The following is a 21,812-nucleotide window of genomic DNA, read 5'->3' as shown; positions in this document are numbered from 1 at the left end:
AGGTGTAAATGCCATGAACAGAGTAAGTCGACTTTTCAGCTAGATTTTAAAATACAACAAATCCTAGACACTGCAAGGATTCTATCTAAAGAAGAGGGAAACTATTTGTGCACCATATATATCTTAATTTTTAAAAGAGTAGATTGTAAGCAATATATCAACTACAAATGTTTAGTATTGTGGACAGATGTACTATCTATACCAATATAAAAAGAGCGACTTGCGAGATCCAGCAGCGATTCAATGATTGGATAGCCGATCTCGGTATCCGAGAGTTAGATAGGGTGGGGCAAGGTTTACGTGGACAAACCGCCAGTTGGACCCAACCCAGAGTGTCCTTGACCGCGTATTCGTGTCCCCGGAGTGGGAACTTCGGTTCCCCCTTGCGTGCCTGTGGACCATCACCCGCATCGGCTCGAACCACGTGCCCCTGCTTCTTTCCTCCAGTGATGACCGTCCTAGGCCTCCCTCGAGGTTCCGCTTTGAATCCTTTTGGCTTCGGCAACCCGGATTCATCGGAGCGGTGAACAACCATTGGGTGGCCGCACGGTCGGAGCCCCATCGTCAGATGTCGGCTGTGGATGAGTGGCACTTCCTGGCTAAGCGATCTAGACAATTCATGAAGGGGTGGGGAGCCAATTTAGGTCGTGACCTCAAGATCCATAAGGGGGCCCTTCTCACGGAGATTCAAGTCCTGCACCTGAAGGCTGATGTTGCAGGCTTGTCTTCGGAGTCCCCAAATTACCCACCCGAACCAGACCGTGTTCATTAAGGGTCGGTATATCTTGGATGAGATCCTGGTGCTCCATGAGGTTATTCATGAAGTCAAGAGGAAGCTGATACGTCTCCAACATATCTATAATTTTTTATTGTTCCATGCTGTTATATGATCAATCTTGGATGTTTTATATACATTTACTAACAACTTTATATTATTTTTTGGGACTAACCTATTGACATAGTACCTAGTGTTAGTTGTTGTTTTTTGCTTATTTTTTTACTTTGCAGAATATCAATACCAAACGAAGTCCAAATGCCACAAAACTTTTTGGAGATTTTTTCTGGCAGGAAACACCCAAGAAGCTTCTGGAGGGCACGAGGGGACGCTCGTGGGGACCACTAGGCAACAAGGCACGCCAGGGACCTCAGGTGCGCCCTGGTGGGTAGTGGGGCCCACGGGCACCCCCTTGACCTACCTCCACCTTTATAAATACTCTAAAATCCCCAAAACCCTAGGGAGGTCGACGAAACACTTTTTCCGCCGCTGCAAGTTCCAGAACCATGAGATCCAATCTAGAGGCTTTTTCCGCACTCTGCCGGAGGGGGAAACAATCACGGAGGGGTTCTTCATCATCCTTACTGCCCCACCGATGATGCGTGAGTAGTTTACCATAGACCTACGGGTCCGTAGTTAGTAGCTAGATGGCTTCTTCTCTTTTTTTGATCTTCAATACAATGTGTCGTGGTTCTAACTCTGACAGTGATGTAGGGGGGTGAGTATGGAGAGGCTAGATCCTAGCTATTGGGAAGTCGTTACACGCGAGGTTTACGAGTTCAGGCCCTTCTCGGAGGAAGTAATAGCCCTACGTCTCGGAGCCCGGAGGCAGTCGACTGAATTATGCGTGTATAGATTACAGGGGTGCGAACCCTGCTTACTGAGGAGGGGGGTGGCTTATATAGAGTTCGCCGGCTCCCTCCTGCCCCCAGTAACGCAGGGTTTAAAGTACATTTAAGGTGGGGCGTTACTGGCAACGCCCCTAATAAAGAGCTATAATGACCATAAAGACTATTTAACAGCTGACCGTTTGCCTTCGGAGTGACTATAGATCTCCCGGCGGTCGAGTGGTTGGCTTCATGGTCGAGTGATAGCTTCTTGGTCGAGTGTCTTGAACCTGTCGAGTGGGATGCCTTCAAGTCGATTGAAAGGTGATTTCTCCCAGGGGTGTCCTAGAGTAGGACTCTTCGGTCAGGTCCGTGTCCCTACCCTAGGTACATGTCTTCATCATTAGCCCCCGAATGGATCGAGGTTAGAGTGGGGAAAGGGTTGGAGATCTTTCCGACTGGTTCTTCGGGCTATGTGAGCGCCTCGTTTCGGGACAATCGTCACGGATGACGTTGCCAACCTTTTTCAGTCGCCTTGATCCATTCCAGGCCTTCCGTCGAGTGAATTTCTTTGTTTGTGCCATACCGAGTGCCGGCGCGATCGGGGTCTTCTGTTTTTTAGCAAGTTGTTCTGCGGTCCGCGGATGTCGCGGGATTTGGATATTGGGAAGCGCGCGGGACGGGAGCTGCCGCAGTAATTGGAAGCGATAAAGAGGAAGTTCCTCGATCTCCGCGTCGCCTTTTTCGCCACGTACTGCGTGCACGTCTGCTGCGGGATTTGACTGGATGGCCTGGGCCTACCGGTCAGCCACTCGGGAGCGGCCCCTTATAAGTTGCCGGCTCGGGGTTTCCAAGCCGTGCGCTCTCTTCTGCTTCCTGCTTTCTTCCTTCCTCTCTCCCTTCGCCAGCTCTCCTGCGACCCTCGGCTGTACCCTAGCGCCGTTAGCCCGTGCGAGACCTCGCCGGCGACGATGGTGAAGGGCAAGACCACTGCTTTGGAGCGTGCGAAGAAGGCGGCGGCGGCGGGGAAAGGAAAGAAGTCTTCGCGAGGTGGATCTTCCTCCCGGACCACCCTGCCCAAGGGTTGGATTCAGGGCGACTGGATGCCATCGGTGCTCCGGCAGGAAGATCTCGACGACATGGTCGAGGGAGGAGCCATTCCCCACGAGGCCGCGCGTCTCCCGGGGAGGGAGATCGAGCCGCAACCCCGCGACGGTGAGTGCGTGCTCCTCGCCACCCACATCGACCGAGGGTTTCCTCTGCCTCCCCATCCATTCTTCCGGAGCTTCTTGAATTTCTTCGGAGCGCAGCTCCATCACTTTACCCCCAATTCCATAGTCTACCTTGCCGCGTTCATTTCCATGCGCGAGGCCTTCTTGGGTTGCCGCCCGCATTGGGGGCTTTTCAAGCATATCTTTACTTGCCGCTCCCAGTCGGTGAAGAAGGCCAAGTCGAGTGACGAGAAGACGCAAGTCATCCAGTTGTGCGAGGGTCTGGCGATCTAGACGAGGGGGAAGAGCTGTTTCCCCTCTATCACCTTCCCGGAGTCGGTCCGCGGCTGGCAGTCGACCTGGTTCTACTGCCAGGACCAGGCGACCCCCGGGCAGTCGACCGGTCTTCCTCCTTTTTCACTCGACCGAGCTAAGAAGCCTATCTCTCTGAAGGTCACGCCAGAGGAAAGTGCCCAAGTCAAGGTATTGGCGGGTCGAGTGGTTGAACTTGTTCGTGAGGGGGTGACTGGGATGGACCTGTTAGAGGTCTTTCTCCAGAGGCGCATCCAACCGCTCCAGGCGCGAGACCATCCGATGTGGCTGTATTCTGGCCTTGACGACACTACTCGCATCCACCCGGAGGAGGTCACCAATGAGATGCTGGAGGGGTGGCTGTCAAGCATCACGGGGAACAAGGACAACCCCCGAGGAGCCAGAAGGGTGATTCCACTCGACAACTCATATGAAGTGGATCAGGTATGTCTTTGTGTTGGATATCTGGCCTTCTGTATTAGTCTTCTTTGTGCGAGTCGACTGACTTTCGTCTTGTCCGTTTGTCCTCCAGGCTACCACTGAGATGTACTCGACGCCCAACGGGGCACAAGGGCCGACCGAGGAAGGTGAGGGGAGCGGAGGCGAGAGCGGGGACGACCAGGTCGAGTGGGAGTCCGATGGTGAGGGAGAGGAGGGTGACGACATCTTCTCCAGTGAGGAGGAGGAGGAGGCTGAACCCTCCCGCCCGGAGGGACGGTCCAAGCTCGCCCACGATCCAGCGCAGGAACGTGGCAAGGCGGCCGCTCCTGTTGGGCAGTCGTCGAAACGCCCTTGGACTTCTTCTCCTCCGCCGACCGGGAAGGCTCCCAAGCACCCACGAACGGCGCCATCTAAGCCGCCCAAGGCCTTGCCCAAAATGAAGATAGCTGTTCCCACCATTTCGGGGTAACGACAACACTTGCTTTCCTTTGTCGACTGTGGACGGATCCTTGGTCGATTCACTGGGCCAACTGACTAACTTTCGAGATTTGCAGTGGTGCAACTTCTGAGGTCTCTGCTAGGAACAACGACCAAGAGATGGAGGACGCTGTCACCTCCAACCCTGGTACGATCACTGCCGTCCTGCTTACGAGTCGACTGAAGCGTTGGTCGATTGAATGTTTTCCTTGCAGCTCCTCCTCATGTTATCGACCTCCCGGACGACGACGACACACCACTGAGGGTGAAGAGGAAGAAGAAGGTGTTGGCTGGCAAGGCTCCTCAATCCACTCCCACGCCTGAGGCTGCAGTTCGGGATGATGGTGAACCCACTCGGGCTTCCGTGACTTTCGCTGTTCCTTTGACGAGTGCGCAGCCTTCAGCGTCGACTGCAGATCCGTCTTCGCTTTTTGCCGCGTACCCCGTCCCTGAGGACCAAGCGGCTGCTGCGAAGGAGGCTGTACGCCAGGCTGGAGTCATGATGGAGCAGGTAAAAGTGGCTCGGGAGGCTTGCCAGGCGGCTTATGACGCAAGCTCGGCTCTTCAGAGCAATGTCCAGGTCAGTCGACTTCAACACTTGGTCTGTTTTGGTATGTTCTTTGAAGAATCTCTTTCCCGAAGATCTTTAAGTTTGTACACCCACTGGGTGTTTTTGCCAATTCTTGGACGAGTGGGGGCACGCTAAGTGCACCCACTGGGTGTAGTCCCCGAGACTACGGTCGACTGCTGGCGGTCGGCTGTAGTCTTTAAATTGAGTCGTAGTTGAGTTTCTTCGCTCTGTCTGATCGGGCCATGTTGAATGGAAGTCGACTGCGGGCAGTCGACGTCTTTCTCTCTCTTTTTTTACTGGGTGTAGGCTTATTGTCTCTCAGCCGCTCGGAAGCAACTTGTCTTTGACTCGACTTCAGGGGTCGGTCGGGTGGTTTTTGACTCGACTTCAGGGGTCGGTCGGGTGGGATAGGAACCGGTGGGGGCACGTTAAGTGCACCCACTGGGTGTAGTCTCCGAGACTATGGTGGACTGCTGGCAGTCGACCGTAGTCTTAGTGTTTATTGTCTTTGTTGCTTTTTCCTTTTTACTGAAATTGTAACTCCTCCTCTTTGACTTCAGAAATCTTGTGATCTTGGAACCCGCTTGGCTGACTTGGAGAAGCAGCAAATTCAATTGAACCTTGATCTGGAGCTGGCCAGGACAGAACTGCAGACGGTCAGAGACGGCGCCGCAGGTAAGACGTCTTTGTCGACTGGTTAGTTTCTAGGCTTGAGTATCTTTTCGCTTTCTCCGACTCAATCATCATTTTTTGCAGAAAAACTGAAAGAAGCTCTGGCGAAGAAGGATCAGGACTTGGCTGCTGCCCGTAAGGAGGCTGATGACAAGACTGCTCTGGTCGCACAGAAGCTAGCTTCGGTCGACCACTTAGAACAAGAGAATACCAAGCTCAAGACCGCTCTGAATGAAGCCAACAGGGAGTGTTCTCGTTGGAAGAAGGAGAACCTCGCCCTGAGAGAGAAGCTGGAAGGCCTCGCTCGCGGGAGAAACGACCTGGAGAGCTACTTGGGGAGCTTCGCCAAGAAGTTGTACCTTAAGCTTGAAGGTGCGCGTTCAGTTCCGACTGGTTTTTGAGTCGACTCATTTTGTGAAAATTGTCTTATCCTTGAATCTTGTATGCAGAGCTTTGCCAGAATTTTGAAGAGGAGACCAGTCGAGTGGAGCCGAGCTTGGACCCTGTTAACTCTCTTGTGAAGGACGAGGCCGCAATGAACATGCTCCGTCTGGAGTCTCGTGTTGATGGCGTCGTGGATTACTTGGCTCGACTGAAGGTTGCCATGACGCGGATCGACCCGACACTTTGGCCGGAATCTATGCTCCAGAATGATCTCGAGTCTTTGATGACTCGACTCAATGGAATCTCTGACCGAGTGCAGGAGTGGAAGAAGTCTTCAGCTCGGTGTGGCGCTGATGTGGCTCTATCCCTGGTCCGCGTCCATTGTAAGGAGGTGCGGGAGGAGAAGCTGGCCGCCATCCAAGTCGCCAATACGAGGAAGCACAACTTCCAGGACTTCATGGAGACATTTATTGCTGCTGCTACCCGCATCGCAGATGGGATCGACTTGGATGAGTTCGTGGCCCCTGCCAGTCCTCCTCCTCCTGAGGAACGAAAAAACTTGCCTCGGAATGCCGAGTGTATTTTGTAAACCGTTAAACTCTGCCTTAAATTTGCCTCGGAATGCCGAGTGGAAGTGTAACAGTTAAACTCTGCCGAGCCGGGGGCTCGAGTACTTTGACCTGAGGTTTCTGGGACCTTTTAGGCTTTATCCGTAATTGATTTGTCGTTGAATCTCTTTGTGGACGACCCGTCGAGTGGGATTTGATCTTCACTCGAAATAACTTTGTGTCTGTGGTGCAGCTCCGAAGGAGAAGGTGGCAGTCGACCTGCCTCTCGTCGTCCTTGGGGCATGAGAAGTGTTTCATACTTAGGCGAGTACTGACCGCAGCTAAGTCTCTTCGTAGGAGAACTTAGGCGAGTGTTGGACTGCAGCTAAGCCTCCGAGTGGGAGGTTTGCTCTCTGCTCGGTAGGATTTTTTCAAACTTAGGCGAGTGCTGACCACAGCTAAGTCTCTTCGTAGGAGAACTTAGGCGAGTGCTGGACTGCAGCTAAGCCTCCGAGTGGGAGGTTTGCTCTCCACTCGGTAGGATTTTTCAAACTTAGGCGAGTGCTGACTGCAGCTAAGTCTCTTCGTAGGAGAACTTAGGCGAGTGCTGGACTGCAGCTAAGCCCCCGAGTGGGAGGTTTGCTCTCCGCTCGGTAGGATTTTTCAAACTTAGGCGAGTGCTGACCGCAGCTAAGTCTCTTCTTAAGAGAACTTAGGCGAGTGCTGGACTGCAGCTAAGCCTCCGAGGGGGAGGTTTGCTCTCCACTCGGTAGGATTTTTCAAACTTAGGCGAGTGCTGACCGCAGCTAAGTCTCTTCGTAGGAGAACTTAGGAGAGTGCTGGACTGCAGCTAAGCCCCCCGAGCGGGAGGTTTGCTCTCCACTCGGTAGGATTTTTCAAACTTAGGCGAGTGCTGACCGCAGCTAAGTCTCTTCTTAAGAGAACTTAGGTGAGTGCTGGACTGGAGCTAAGCCCCCCGAGCGGGAGGTTTGCTCTCCACTCGGTAGGATTTCTCAAACTTAGGCGAGTGCCGACTGCAGCTAAGTCTCTTCGTAGGAGAACTTAGGCGAGTGCTGGACTGCAGCTAAGCCCCCGAGTGGGAGGTTTGCTCTCCACTCGGTAGGATTTTTCAAACTTAGGCGAGTGCTGACTGCAGCTAAGTCTCTTCGTAGGAGAACTTAGGCGAGTGCTGGACTGCAGCTAAGCCCCCGAGTGGGAGGTTTGCTCTCCACTCGGTAGGATTTTTCAAACTTAGGCGAGTGCTGACTGCAGCTAAGTCTCTTCGTAGGAGAACTTAGGCGGTGCTGGACTGCAGCTAAGCCCCCGAGCGGGAGGTTTGCTCTTCACTCGGTAGGATTTTTTTGAGCTTAGGCGAAACGGGTTCGCGGCTAAGTCACCCACTGGGGGTTCTCGTATGTAAACAGAAGTTTCTCTTATTACATCTTTATGGGAAGGAACTTAAGTATAAAAGGGGCGGAGTAGTTCCGCATTCCAAGCTCGCGGCTCGTCAATCTGGCGATCAACATTGTAGAGGTGATACGCTCCGTTGTGGAGGACTCTGGTGATGATGAAGGGGCCTTCCCAAGTAGGAGCAAGCTTGTGTGGTTTCTGTTGATCCACTCGGAGGACCAAATCTCCTTCTTGGAAGGCTCGACTCTTGACATGTCGGGCATGGAATTGACGCAAGTCTTGCTGATAAATGGTCGATCTGATCATGGCCATCTCTCTTTCTTCTTCCAGGAGGTCTACTGCATCTTGCCGAGCCTGTTCTGCTTCATCTTCGGTGTAAAGCTCGACTCGGGGAGCGTTGTGAAGGAGATCACTTGGCAGAACGGCTTCAGCTCCATAAACAAGAAAGAACGGGGTTCTTCCAGTCGACCGGTTAGGGGTGGTCCTTAATCCCCACAAAACTGACGGAAGCTCGTCGACCCAGGCACCTGCTACGTGCTTGAGATCACGCATTAGCCGAGGCTTTAGTCCTTTGAGGATCAGACCATTTGCTCTTTCAGCTTGTCCATTCGACTGGGGATGGGCGACTGACGCATAGTCGACGCGAGTGCCTTGAGAGGCGCAAAAGGCTCTGAACTGGTCTGAATCGAAGTTTGACCCATTGTCAGTGATGATGCTGTGAGGGACTCCATATCTGAATGTTAGTCCTCTGACGAAACTAATAGCAGTGCCAGCATCGAGGTTCTTGATGGGTTTAGCTTCAATCCACTTGGTAAACTTGTCGACTGCCACAAGCACATGGGTGAAACCGCTCCTGCCTGTTCTCAGAGGACCGACCATGTCCAGTCCCCAGACAGCGAAGGGCCAGACGAGTGGAATGGTCTTCAGGGCTGATGCGGGCTTGTGGGACATATTGGAATAGAACTGACACCCCTCACACTTGTCAACTATCTCCTTAGACATCTCATTTGCTCTTGGCCAGTAAAATCCCCCCGGTATGCTTTGGCCACAATGGTTCGGGAGGACGCATGGTGACCGCAGGTCCCTGAGTGGATCTCATCAAGGATCATCTGACCTTCTTCCGGAGTTATGCACTTCTGACCGATTCCAGTCGCGCTTTCTCTGTACAACTGCCCCTTTATGACTGTGAAGGCCTTGGATCGGCGGACGATCTGTCGAGCCTCTTCCTCGTCCTCTGGGAGCTCTTTCCTTAGGATATACGCGATGTATGGTATCGTCCAGTCGGGAGTGATGGCCAAGACTTCCATGATCAGGTCGACCACAGCAGGAACTTCGACTTCAGTCGGATCTGTGGCACTTTTCGGTTGTGGGGCTTCTTCTGTAAAAGGATCCTCCTGGACTGACGGCGAGCGGATGTGCTCCAAAAACACATTGCTGGGAATGGCCTCTCTCTTGGAGCCTATCTTTGCCAGATCATCGGCTGCTTGATTTTTGAGTCGGGGGATGTGATGAAGTTCTAACCCCTCGAATTTCTTTTCTAGCTTTCTCACTGCGTTGCAATAACCAGTCATAGCCGGGCTTCTGACGTCCCACTCCTTCATTACCTGATTAACCACCAAATCTGAGTCGCCGTAGACCATGAGGCGACGGACGCCGAGTGAAATGGCCATGCGCAACCCATACAGAAGTGCTTCATACTCTGCTTCATTGTTGGAGGAATCGAAGTGAATCTGGAGGACGTATCTGAGCTTTTCTCCTCGGGGGGAGACTAGAACTACCCCAGCACCGGAACCATTCAGCATCTTAGATCCATCGAAGAACATGGTCCAGTGCTCCGAGTGAACTTGAGTCGAAAGCTGCTGTTCAATCCACTCAGCGACGAAATCTGCGATTGCTTGGGACTTAATAGCCTTCTTTGCTTCAAACCTGATATCTAAGGGAAGGAGTTCAATCTCCCACTTGGCCACTCGACCAGTTGCATCTCTATTATGCAGTATCTCTGACAGTGGGGCGTCGCTGACGACTGTAATGGAGTGGTCAGAGAAGTAATGTGCAATCTTCTTCGTGGTCATGTAAATCCCATATACAAGCTTCTGGTAGTGAGGGTATCTTTGTTTTGAAGGGGTCAAAACTTCAGACAGATAATAGACTGGGCGCTGAACTCTGAAGGCCTTTCCTTCTTCTTCCCGCTCGACCGTGAGTACTGTACTGACAACTTGTCCCGTGGCCGCAATGTACAGCAGCAGAGGCTCTTTGCTGATTGGGCCAGCAAGCACCGGCTGGGTGGAGAGCAGAGCTTTGAGTTCTGCAAACGCTGCGTCAGCTTCTGGAGTCCACTCGAACTTGTCAGACTTCTTCATCAGTCGGTAAAGAGGCAACGCCTTTTCACCGAGGCGAGAAATGAATCGACTTAAAGCGGCCAAGCAGCCTGTAAGCTTTTGGACATCGTGCACGTGTACAGGACGCTTCATCCGGAGTATGGTGCCAATTTTCTCAGGATTGGCGTCGATCCCTCGTTCGGAAACGAGAAAACCGAGTAACTTTCCGCCTGGAACTCCGAATGTGCATTTTGATGGATTGAGCTTGATATCATACCTCCTGAGGTTGGCAAAGGTTTCGGCAAGGTCGGCTCGCAGGTCAGAACCTTTGCGTGACTTGACCACAATATCATCCATGTATGCCTCCACATTCCGACTGATTTGAGTGAGTAAACACTTCTGAATCATTCTCATGAACGTGGCTCCGGCGTTCTTGAGGCCGAACGGCATAGTGACATAACAGAAGCATCCGAATGGGGTGATGAAAGCTGTTTTGATTTCGTCGGGTCCATACAGACGGATCTGATGGTACCCAGAATAAGCATCTAGAAAAGACAATCTCTCGCATCCCACAGTCGAGTCGACTATTTGGTCGATGCGAGGGAGAGGAAAATGATCTTTCGGGCAGGCCCGATTGATATGTTTGAAATCAATGCACATGTGAAGTGACTTGTCCTTCTTGGGGACCATGACGACATTGGCGAGCCACTCGGAGTGGTAAATTTCTCGGATGAACTCTGCTGCTAAGAGCCGATCCACCTCCTCGCCAATGGCTTGCTTCTTCTGGACGGCGGACCGTCGAAGATGTTCCTTCACAGGCTTGAATTTTGGGTCGACCCGTAGACGGTGCTCAGCCAGCCCCCTGGGAACTCCAGGCATGTCGGAGGGTTTCCATGCGAAGATGTCCCAGTTCTCATGGAGGAGCTGGATGAGCGCTTCTTCCTATTTGGAGTCAAGCGTCGTTGAGATGTGAGTCGGGGCAGCATCGGGGTCGGTCGGGTGAACGTCGACTGTTTTTGTTTCACCAGACGACTGAAAAGCTGATTCTGAAGCAGGCTTCTTGGCTCGTAGCAACTCGCTTGGGTCGGCAGTCTTTTGGTACTCTTGCAGCTCGACCACTGCCATCTGAGCATCTGCAATCTTTGAGCCCTTCTGAAAGCACTCTTCCGCCTTCTTCCGATTGCCTGTGACAGTGATCACATCTTTGGGGCCAGGCATCTTCAGTTTGAGGTACACATAACATGGCCGGGCCATGAAGCGTGCGTAAGCTGGCCTGCCCAAAATGGCGTGATAAGCACTTTGGAAGTCCACGACCTCGAATGTCAACTTTTCCTTACGATAATTCTTTGAATCACCGAAAACCACATCAAGAGCGATCTGGCCGAGTGATTGGGCTTTCTTCCCAGGAATGACTCCATGGAAACTCATGTTACTGGTGCTGAGTCTGGACATCGGAATGCCCATTCCTTTCAATGTTTCAGCATACAGTATGTTCAGGCCACTGCCTCCATCCATCAGGACTTTAGTCAGTCGAGTGCCTTCAACAATTGGGTCGACCACCAAAGCTTGCCTCCCAGGGGTGGCAATGTGCATCGGGTGATCAGACTGGTCGAATGTGATGGCAGTCTGAGACCACTTCAGGTAACTGGGTGTTGCCGGGGCAACCATGTTCACCTCTCGGTTAATGACTTTCAGTCGACTTTTGCTTTCGACGTCGGCAAAAATCATCAGGGTGGAATTGACTTGGGGGTATCCATCATCACTGTCTTCCTTGTCCTCGACTCTGTCCGACTCTTTTTCCTTATCCTTGGACTGTTTTCCTTGGAACTGCTGGATCAGGAGCCGGCACTGTCGAGTGGTATGCTTTGGGTAAATAAAATTACCCTCTTCATCCTTCTTGGTGTGGATGTGACATGGCAGATCCAAAACATCATTTCCGTCTTAATCCTTGACTTTTTTGGGCTTCCAGGTGCCCTTGGGTTTTCCCTTGAAGTTTCCCTGGGCTACGGCCAGGGCCTCTCCAGGAGCGGCTGGCTCGGCCTTCCGCTTCTGCTTCCGACTGGAATTGCCTCCAGTTTCCTGGGCGATTGCTTTCTGCTTGCCACTCTGGAGTCGATCTTCGTCTTCTCCGTTAGCATACTTGGTGGCAATCTCCATCATCCGATTCAGAGACATCTCTCCAGTTCGACCGAACTTCAGATTCAACTCTCTGTATTTAACACCTTCCTTGAAGGCACAAACTGCTTGATGGTCTGGCACGTTCTCAACCAAGTGATGCAGCGTGATCCACCTCTGGGTGTATTCCCTCAGAGTTTCATTCGGCTTCTGCACGCAAGATCGCAGCTCGGTTAGGCCTGCAGGTCGCTTGCATGTTCCTTCAAAGGTTGTGATAAATACTCGGGAGAGGTCCTCCCAAGTGTAAATGCTGCTGGGTGCCAACTGATTTAACCATGCCCTGGCCGAGCCCTCTAACATGAGAGGCAAATGCTTCATGGCCACCTTGTCATTGCCACCGCCAATCTGTACAGCCACTCGGTAATCTTCGAGCCAGGTGTCGGGCTTAGATTCACCGGTGAACTTGCCGATTCCAGTCGCCAACCTGAAATTGGGAGGTATCACTGCGGCTCTGATGGCTCGACTGAAACACTCTGGCCCTGAAGCGCGTACTCTGCTGCTGGCAGGCGCATCTCTGTTGTGGCCTTCTCGATGAGCTCTGTTCCTGTCAACCAAACCTTGAACGAGGACGGATCTCGCATCAAAGCCTGGGTCTCTGGGGTCGACTGGAATCCTCTGCCCAACACTATGAGGGCATATGTCGTCTTGCCGTCGATGCGCATATGACCCACTCCTCGGGGGAGGGGTTGGCACTCGACGTCGATCATCACGGTCGAATCGGTGATCATACCGCTCATTCCTCCTGTACTGATCATGCTGGCCACCACGTCCCTCACGCCTCGGGAGCGATCTTGGGCTGTGAGCTGACTCGACTATATCTGTTGCGACGGACCGACTGTGGATCCTATTCCGCGACTGTGAGACAGCGGAATTCTGGTCTCCCACCGCCCGGAGCAATGCTCTGATCTGTAACAAGCCCCTGCCAGCCTCCGACTGGGAGGGCTGAATCGATTCTGCTATACGGGCCGCGGCGGCCAGATTCTGAACTGGGGTTCGATATACCTGCGTCGGCGGGAAAAGCTGGTGTCGACTAGACTCGGGAGCCCGCTGACGCGCTTGCTCGTTGAGTGCTCGCTGGAGATTCTCCAGTCGAGTGCGCTCGGCCAAGTTGGCCAAACGCGCGTCCTCCAAGGCCCGGGCCTCGGGGGTCTCTCCGACGATAGGAGTGCGGAGCGCGTCCATGTTCCGGCGGCGAAGCTCCTCTCGCTGCAATGACGTGAGAGGTTTGGGGAGATACTCGTCGTGGGGATGCGACGGATCGCCCCCACCCGCGCCTCCATCAGTGCGAGGGAAACCAGGGGGACTGTGTGTTCCATCGACCGCCAGAACCTCAGTCGCCGGATCGCTGCTGTCGCACTCGGATGCGGTCTCCACGGAGCCAGTCGACAGGTCGAACAGGTCGTAGAGGGATTCGACGGGCTCGATGGCCGCGACTTGCGGGGCTGCCGATTGGCGGGCCACGACGTGCCTCACCCACCGCTGAAGTCTCGACCGACCGGAGCGCTTGCGCTGGTGGGAGACAGGGCGGGGAGACAATACGGGGGCCGACCCATATTGAGTCGACGGTTGCCGCAGGAGGACGCCACAAACGCATGCGCGGAAATGTGTCGCACCGCGGGCGGGAAGCGCGTCGATGTCGAGGGGTGCCACCTGAAGCCAGGCGGAGTCGTCGACGATGAAGGTGAGCGCGCCGAGACGGATCTCGCGGTCCTCCACCAAAACTCCGCAAGAAAACATGATCAAAGGGATCGAGAAAAATCACAACTTCTCCAACTAAGCGCTAAGATTCCTGCCCCACGGTGGGCGCCAACTGTCGTGGTTCTAACTCTGACAGTGATGTAGGGGGGTGAGTATGGAGAGGCTAGATCCTAGCTATTGGGAAGTCGTTACACGCGAGGTTTACGAGTTCAGGCCCTTCTCGGAGGAAGTAATAGCCCTACGTCTCGGAGCCCGGAGGCGGTCGACTGGATTATGCGTGTATAGATTACAGGGGTGCGAACCCTGCTTACTGAGGAGGGGGTGGCTTATATAGAGTTCGCCAGCTCCCTCCTGCCCCCAGTAACGCAGGGTTTAAAGTACATTTAAGGTGGGGCGTTACTGGTAACACCCCTAATAAAGAGCTATAATGACCATAAAGACTATTTAACAGCTGACCGTTTGCCTTCGGAGTGACTATAGATCTCCCGGCAGTTGAGTGGTTGGCTTCATGGTCGAGTGATAGCTTCTTGGTCGAGTGTCTTGAACCTGTCGAGTGGGATGCCTTCGAGTCGATTGAAAGGTGATTTCTCCCAGGGGTGTCCTAGAGTAGGACTCTTCGGTCAGGTCCGTGTCCCTACCCTAGGTACATGTCTTCATCACAATGTTCTCCTCGATGTTCTTGGAGATCTATTTGATGTAACACTTTTTTGCGGTGTGTTTTTTGAAATCCGATGAATTTTGAGTTTATGATCAGTTCTATCCATGAATATTATTTGAGTCTTTGCTGAACTCTTTTATGCATGATTATTATAGCCTCATATTTCTTCTCCAATTTATTGGTTTGGTTTGGCCAACTAGATTGATTTATCTTGCCATGGGAAGATGTGCTTTGTGATGGGTTCGATCTTGCGGTGCTCAATCTCAGTGACAGAAAGAGACATGACACGCATGTATCGTTGCTATTAAGGATAAAAAGATGGGGTTTATTCATATGTGAGTTCATCTTGTCTACATCATGTCATTGTTCTTATTGCATTACTCCGTTTTTGCATGAACTTAATACACTAGATGCATGTTAGATGGTGGTTGATGTGTGGAGTAATAGTAGTAGACGCAGGCAGGAGTCGGTCTACTAATCTTGGAAATTATGCCTATATACATGATCAATGCCTTGGATATCGTCATAATTATTTGCTTTTCTTTGAATTATCCAACAATAATTTGTTTACCCACCATATGTTATTTTCTTGAGAGAAGACTCTTGAAAATTACGGCCCCCGGGTCTATTTCCTATCATATATTAAATCTAAAATACCTTGCTGCAATTTTTCCTTTTCTTTATTTTATTTTGTATTTTTGTTAGATCTATTTATCAAAACCTATATAATTTAATCTATCTCAATACCATTGAGGGATTGACAACCCCTATTACGCGTTGGGTTGCAAATTTTTGTTGTTTGTGTGCAGGTGCTATTTACATAGTGTTCCTTGGTTCTCTTATTGGATTGATAACCTTGGTTTCCTAACTAAGGGAAATACTTACCTTTGCTGTGCTGCATCATCCTTTCTTCTTCGGGGAAATACCAACGCAGATTACAAGCAATCAGGAAGAATTTTGGCGCCATTGCCGAGGAGACATCATCAACATTTACCAAGTAACCATGCATAAACTCTCATCTCCTTGCAATTACTTTATTTACCATTTGCCTCTCGTTTTCATCTCCCCCACTTCTAATTTTTTTCACAAAAATACAAAAATATTTTTCATTTGCCTTTTTCTTGTTTGATCTTTTATTTGCTTGCGATTTTGTTTGCATAGTCTTAGTGTCTCAGAGAAAGTATTATGATGTTCCCTATCCCAACATCTTGATTGAGATTGAGAAAAATACTAAAGAATACATGACTATGCAATATGAGCACAATAATTTTTTTACCGAAGAGCTTAAATAACACTCTGTTTTGTTAGATGCTATAACGAAACAACTTGATCATGTCAGCAAAGAAGTTGCTAATCTCCAATCTCAGTATACTCATACTTAAAATTTGCTAGGAAAAATATCCGATGCACAAGCTACGTTAGTAAATGAAATGGCAGCTAAGCCGGAATCTGTATAAGATAGTAATGATGAAGATGTTAAGATGATTGGTGTTTCTTCTATTGATTCCTTGTTTAGTAATATTAAACTTGATGATAAGGGGACTGAATAAGAGTCAAGTTTAGGTAGAAGGCGTCCCCATAATTTGAGGGTGAAAATCTTGTTGAATTTTTTTTATAAAAGTGGGTTTGGAGAGCTAAAAACTTTAACTAGTGATGTGTGAAACACCCACAATGTGGCTATATCTCCCACGTGTCGGGGCACGACTTAGAGGCATAGCCGCATGGTAGTTTTGTCGCAAGAGGGGTAATCTTCACACTATCCCATGTACTGAATAAGAAAGGGATAAAGAGTTGGCTTACAATCGCCACTTCACACAAATAACAAGTTAAACATACATCATGCAGAGTACAATTAAGGTCCGACTACGGAACCAAAATAAAAGAAGACAACCCCAAAAGCTAGATCCCCGATCGTCCCCAACTGGGCACCACTACTGATCAACCGGAAAAGACACAAAACAATGAACAAGATCTTCATCGAGCTCCCACTTGAGCTCGGTTGCGTCACCTGCGCTGGTATCATTGGCACCTGCAACTGTTGGAAGTATCCGTGAGTCATGAGGACTCAGAAATCTCACACCCGCGAGATCAAGACTATTTAAGCTTATGGGTAGGATAAGGTAATGAGGTGGAGCTGCAGCAAGCACTAAGCAAGTATGGTGGCTAACATATGCAAATAAGAGCGAGAAGAGAAGCAACACAACAGTCGTGAAGCTAGAAGTGATCAAGAAGTGATCCTGAAACTACTTACGCTCAAACATAACCCAAAATCGTGTTCACTTCCCGGACTCCGCCGAAAAGAGACCATCACGGCTACACACGCGGTTGATGCATTTTAATTAAGTCAAGTGCCAAGTTCTCTACAACCGGATATTAACAAATTCCCATCTGCCACATAACCATGGGCACGGCTTTTGAAAGTTTAAACCCTGCAGGGGTGTCCCAATTTAGCCCATCACAAGCTCTCACGATCAATGAAGGATATTCCTTCTCCCGGAAAGACCCGGCCAGTCTCGGAATCCCGGTTACAAGACATTTCGACAATGTTAAAACAAGACCAGCAAAGCCGCCCGATGTGCCGACAAATCCCAATAGGAGTCGCACGTATCTCGTTCTCAAGGCACACCGGATGAACACTACGTACGCCAACCAAAGATACCCCAAGTTGGCTAGGGGCGGCAACGCAAGTGGCTCTGTTTTGGACCAACACTTAGAGGAGCACTGGCCCGGGGGTTAAAATAAAATGCATGACCCTTGAGTCTGCAGAACCCAAGGGAAAAGGCTTAGGTGGCAAATGTTAAACCAAGGTTGGGCCTTGCTGGAGGAGTTTTATTCAAAGCGAGCTGTCAAGGGGTTCCCATAACACCCAACCGCGTAAGGAACGCAAAATCAAGGAACATAACACCGGTATGACGGAAACTAGGGAGGCAAGAGTGGAACAAAACACCAGGCATAAGGCCGAGCCTTCCACCCTTTACCAAGTATATAGATGCATTAATTAAAATAAGAGATATTGTGATATCCCCACATATCCATGTACCAACATGAAACAAACTTCAACTTCACCTGCAACTAGCAACGCTATAAGAGGGGCTGAGCAAAAGCGGTAACATAGCCAAACAACGGTTTGCTAGGAAGGCGGTTAGAGGCTTGACATGGCAATATGGGAGGCATGATAAACAAGTGGTAGATAGAGCGACATAGCGATAGAGCGAACAACTAGAAAGAAAAGATAGAAGTGATTTTGAGGGTATGGTCATCTTGCCTGAGGTCCCGCAAGGAAGGAGAACGAGTCCGTGAAGAAAACAAACAGACGTAGTCGAACGAATCCTCACAAACGCGACGTTACCGGAACTAACAAGAAGAAGCAACACCGAAAAGAAGCAAAAAACATGGTAAACAACCATCACATAAACATGGAATGATGCACAATTAAGTATGATGCATGTCCATTTTAATGATTCATGGCATGGCAAAGTGCAACAAGCAATACTACAAATTAAGTGGAGCTCAATATGCAACGAGTTGCATATTGACGAAACACCACAACAATTATTTAGTTCTCTCCCGTTTAAGTACTCGACAAAATCAAATGTTGGTTAGCATGGCAAGGGGTGAAGCATAATAAAACAACTTATCTAGGCAAGTTTAAATGAGGCCGGAACAACAAGCAACAAGTCCGAAAAAATCCTCATATGCATATTATGAATTTGGTACTATTCTGCCCTAAAGCATTTTTTAGAGTTGTTAATGATAACCCACAAGTATAGGGGATCGCAAAAGTTTTCGAGGGTAAAGTATTCAACCCAAATTTATTGATTCGACACAAGGGGAGCCAAAGAATATTCTCAAGTATTAGCAGCTGAGTTGTCAATTCAGCCACACCTGGAAACTTAATATCTGCAGCAAAGTGTTTAGTAGCAAAGTAATATGATAGTAGTGGTAATGGTAGAAAAAGGTAACAGTAGTAAAAGTAATGTTTTTGGTATTTTGTAGTGATGATAGCAACAACAACGGGAAAGTAAATAATGAAGGACAATATAGGAAAAGCTCGTAATGCAATGGGTCGGTGATGGAGAATTATGCCGGATGCGGCTCATCATGTAACAGTCATAACCTAGGGTGACACAGAACTAGCTCCAGTTCATTGATAAAATGTAGGCATCTATTCCGAACATAGTCATACGTGCTTATGGAAAAGAACTTGCATGACATCTTTTGTCCTACCCTCCCGTGGCAGCGGGGTCCTTACGGAAACTAAGGGATATTAAGGCCTCCTTTTCATAGAGAACCGGAATAAAGCATTAACACATAGTGAATACATGAACTCCTCAAACTACGGTCATCACCAGTAAGTATCCCGATTATTGTCACTTCGGGGTTAACGGATCATAACACATAATAGGTGACTATAGACTTGCAAGATAGGATCAAGAACTCTCATATATTGATGAAAACATAATAGGTTCAGATCTAAAATCATGGCACTCGGGCCCTAGTGACAAGCATTAAGCATAGCAAAGTCATAGCAACATCAATCTCAGAACATAGTGGACACTAGGGATCAAACCCTAATAAAACTAACTCGATTACATGATCGATCCCATCCAACCCATCACCGTCCAGCAAGCCTACGATGGAATTACTCACGCACGGCGGTGATCATCATGAAATTGGTGATGGAGGATGGTTGATGATGACGATGGTGACGGATTCCCCTCTCCGGAGCCCCGAACGGACTCCAGATCAGCCCTCCAGAGAGGTTTTAGGGCTTGGCGGCGGCTCCGTATCGTAAAACGTGATGATTTCTTCTCCCTGATTTTTCTCTCCTTGAAACACAATATATGGAGTTGGAGTTGGATTTGGAGTCGGAGAGGCAACAGGGGGCCCACGAGGTAGGGGGGCGCGCCCTAGGGGGGCATGCGCGCCCCCCACCCTCGTGGAGAGGTGGTGGGCCCCCTGGCCTTCATCATTTGCAGGTATTTTTCATATTTTCTGAAAAGTGGCTCCGTGAAGTTTCAGGTCATTCCGAGTTAGAGTCCAAAACAAGGGCAAAAGTGTTTGGAAAAGTAGATAAGACGGAGACGTATCAACTCCCCCAAGCTTAAACCTTTGCTTGTCCTCAAGCAATTCAGTTGACAAACTGAAAGTGATAAACAAAAACTTTTACAAACTCTGTTTGCTCTTCTTGTTGTAAATATGTAAAGCCAACATTCAAGTTTTCAACAAAGATTATAACTAACCACATTTGCAATAACGCATAGGTCTCAAGTTTACTCATAGCAATAGCATAATCAACTAGCGAGCCATAATAATAAATCTCGGATGACAACAGTTTCTCAAAACAATCATAAATATGATATAACAAGGTGGTATCTCGGTAGCCCTTTCTGAGACCGCAAAACATAAATGCAGAGCACCTTTAAAAAGGACTAACTAGACATTGTAATTCATGGCAAAAGAGATCCAATCAAGTCATACTCAATATAAACTAACAGTAATGAATGCAAATGACAGCGGTGCTCTCCAACTGGTGCTTTTTAATAAGAGGATGATGACTCAGCATAAAAGTAAATAGATAGGCCCTTCGCAGAGGGAAGCAGGGATTTGTAGAGGTGCCAGAGCTCGGTTTTGAAACAGAGGTGAATAATATTTTGAGTGATATACTTTCATTGTCAACATAACAACCAAGAGATGGTGATATCTTCCATGCTACACACATTATAGGCGGTTCCCAAACAGAATGGTAAAGTTTATACTCCCCCTTCCACCAACAAGAATCAATCCATGGCTTGCTCGAAACAACGAGTGCCTCCAACTAACAAGAGTCCCAGGGGGAGTTTTCTTTGCAATTATTTTGATTTAGTTTGCATAAAGCATGGGGCTGGGCATCCCGGTGACCAGCCATTTATCTCGTGAGTGAGGAGCGGAGTCCACTCCTCCTGAGAATAACCCGCCTAACATGGAGATACAGACAACCCTAGTTGATACATGAGCCATTCGAGCATACAAACCAGGATATTTATTTAAAGGTTTAGAGTTTGGCACATACAAATTTACTTGGAACGGTAGGTAGATACCGTATATAGGTAGGTATAGTGGACTCATGTGGAATAACTTTGGGGTTTAAGGGATTGGATGCACAAGCAGTATTCCCGCTTAGTACATGTGAAGGCTAGCAAAAGACTAGGAAGCGACCAGCTAGAGAGCGACAACAGTCATGAACATGCATTAAAATTAATCAACACCGAATGCAAGCATGAGTAGGATATAATCCACCATGAACATAAATATCGTGAAGGCTATGTTGATTTTGTTTCAACTACATGCGTGAACATGCGCCAAGTCAAGTCACTTAAATCATTCAGAGGAGGATACCACCCTATCATACCACATCATAACTATCTCAATAGCATGTTGGCACGCAAGGTAAACCATTATAACTCATAGCTAATCAAGCATGGCACAAGAAACTATGATCTCTAGTTGTCATCGCAAACATGTTTATTCATAATAGGCTGAATCAGGAACGATGAACTAATCATATTTACAAAAACAAAAGAGGTCGAGTTCATACCAGCTTTTCTCATCTCAGTCAGTCCATCATATATCATCATAATCGCGTTTCACTTGCACGACCGAACGATGTGAATAATAATAGTGCATGTGCATTGGACTAAGCTGGAATCTGTAGGCATTCAATAAACAGGAGAAGACAAGGCAATATGGGCTCTTTTGTCAGATCAACAATAATGCATACAAGAGCCACTTCAACAATTTAATCATGGTCTTCTCCTATCGACCCCCAAAGAAAAGAAAAGAAATAAAACTATTTACACGGGAAAGCTCCCAACAAGCAAAAGAAGAACAAGAAATATTTTTGGGTTTTCTTTTTAATTACTACTACAAGCATGGAAATTAAACTGATTAAAAGCTACAACTAATTTTTTTGGTTTTTCTTAAGGTTTATTAAACACACAAGAAGAAAGCATAAAAAGGAAATTAAACTAGCATGGATGATACAATGAAAAAGTATGAGCACCGACATCTAGCAATGAGTGTGTGAACATAAATGTAATGCTGGTGGGAAATACGTACTCCCTCAAGCTTAGGCTTTTGGCCTAAGTTGGTCTATGGCCACGGCTAGCCTGGTGGATATCCATAATAGTAGCTGGGGTCGTACTGCGATGCAGCGGCTATCACCTGCTGAGCTGCAACGTGGCGACGAGTGGCCTCCTCTCTCCTCTCGTACTCATCTGCCTCCTCTCTGGTAATAGTATATCTTCCTCTTTCCTGATAATCAAAGAAGGCAGGAGCAGGGAGAGTAATACGGAC

Source organism: Triticum urartu, chromosome 4 (assembly GCF_003073215.2).
Source record: "Triticum urartu cultivar G1812 chromosome 4, Tu2.1, whole genome shotgun sequence".
Taxonomy (NCBI): Eukaryota; Viridiplantae; Streptophyta; class Magnoliopsida; order Poales; family Poaceae; genus Triticum; species Triticum urartu.
The sequence above is the reverse complement of the archived record's forward strand: the minus strand, read 5'-3'. Positions refer to the sequence as shown.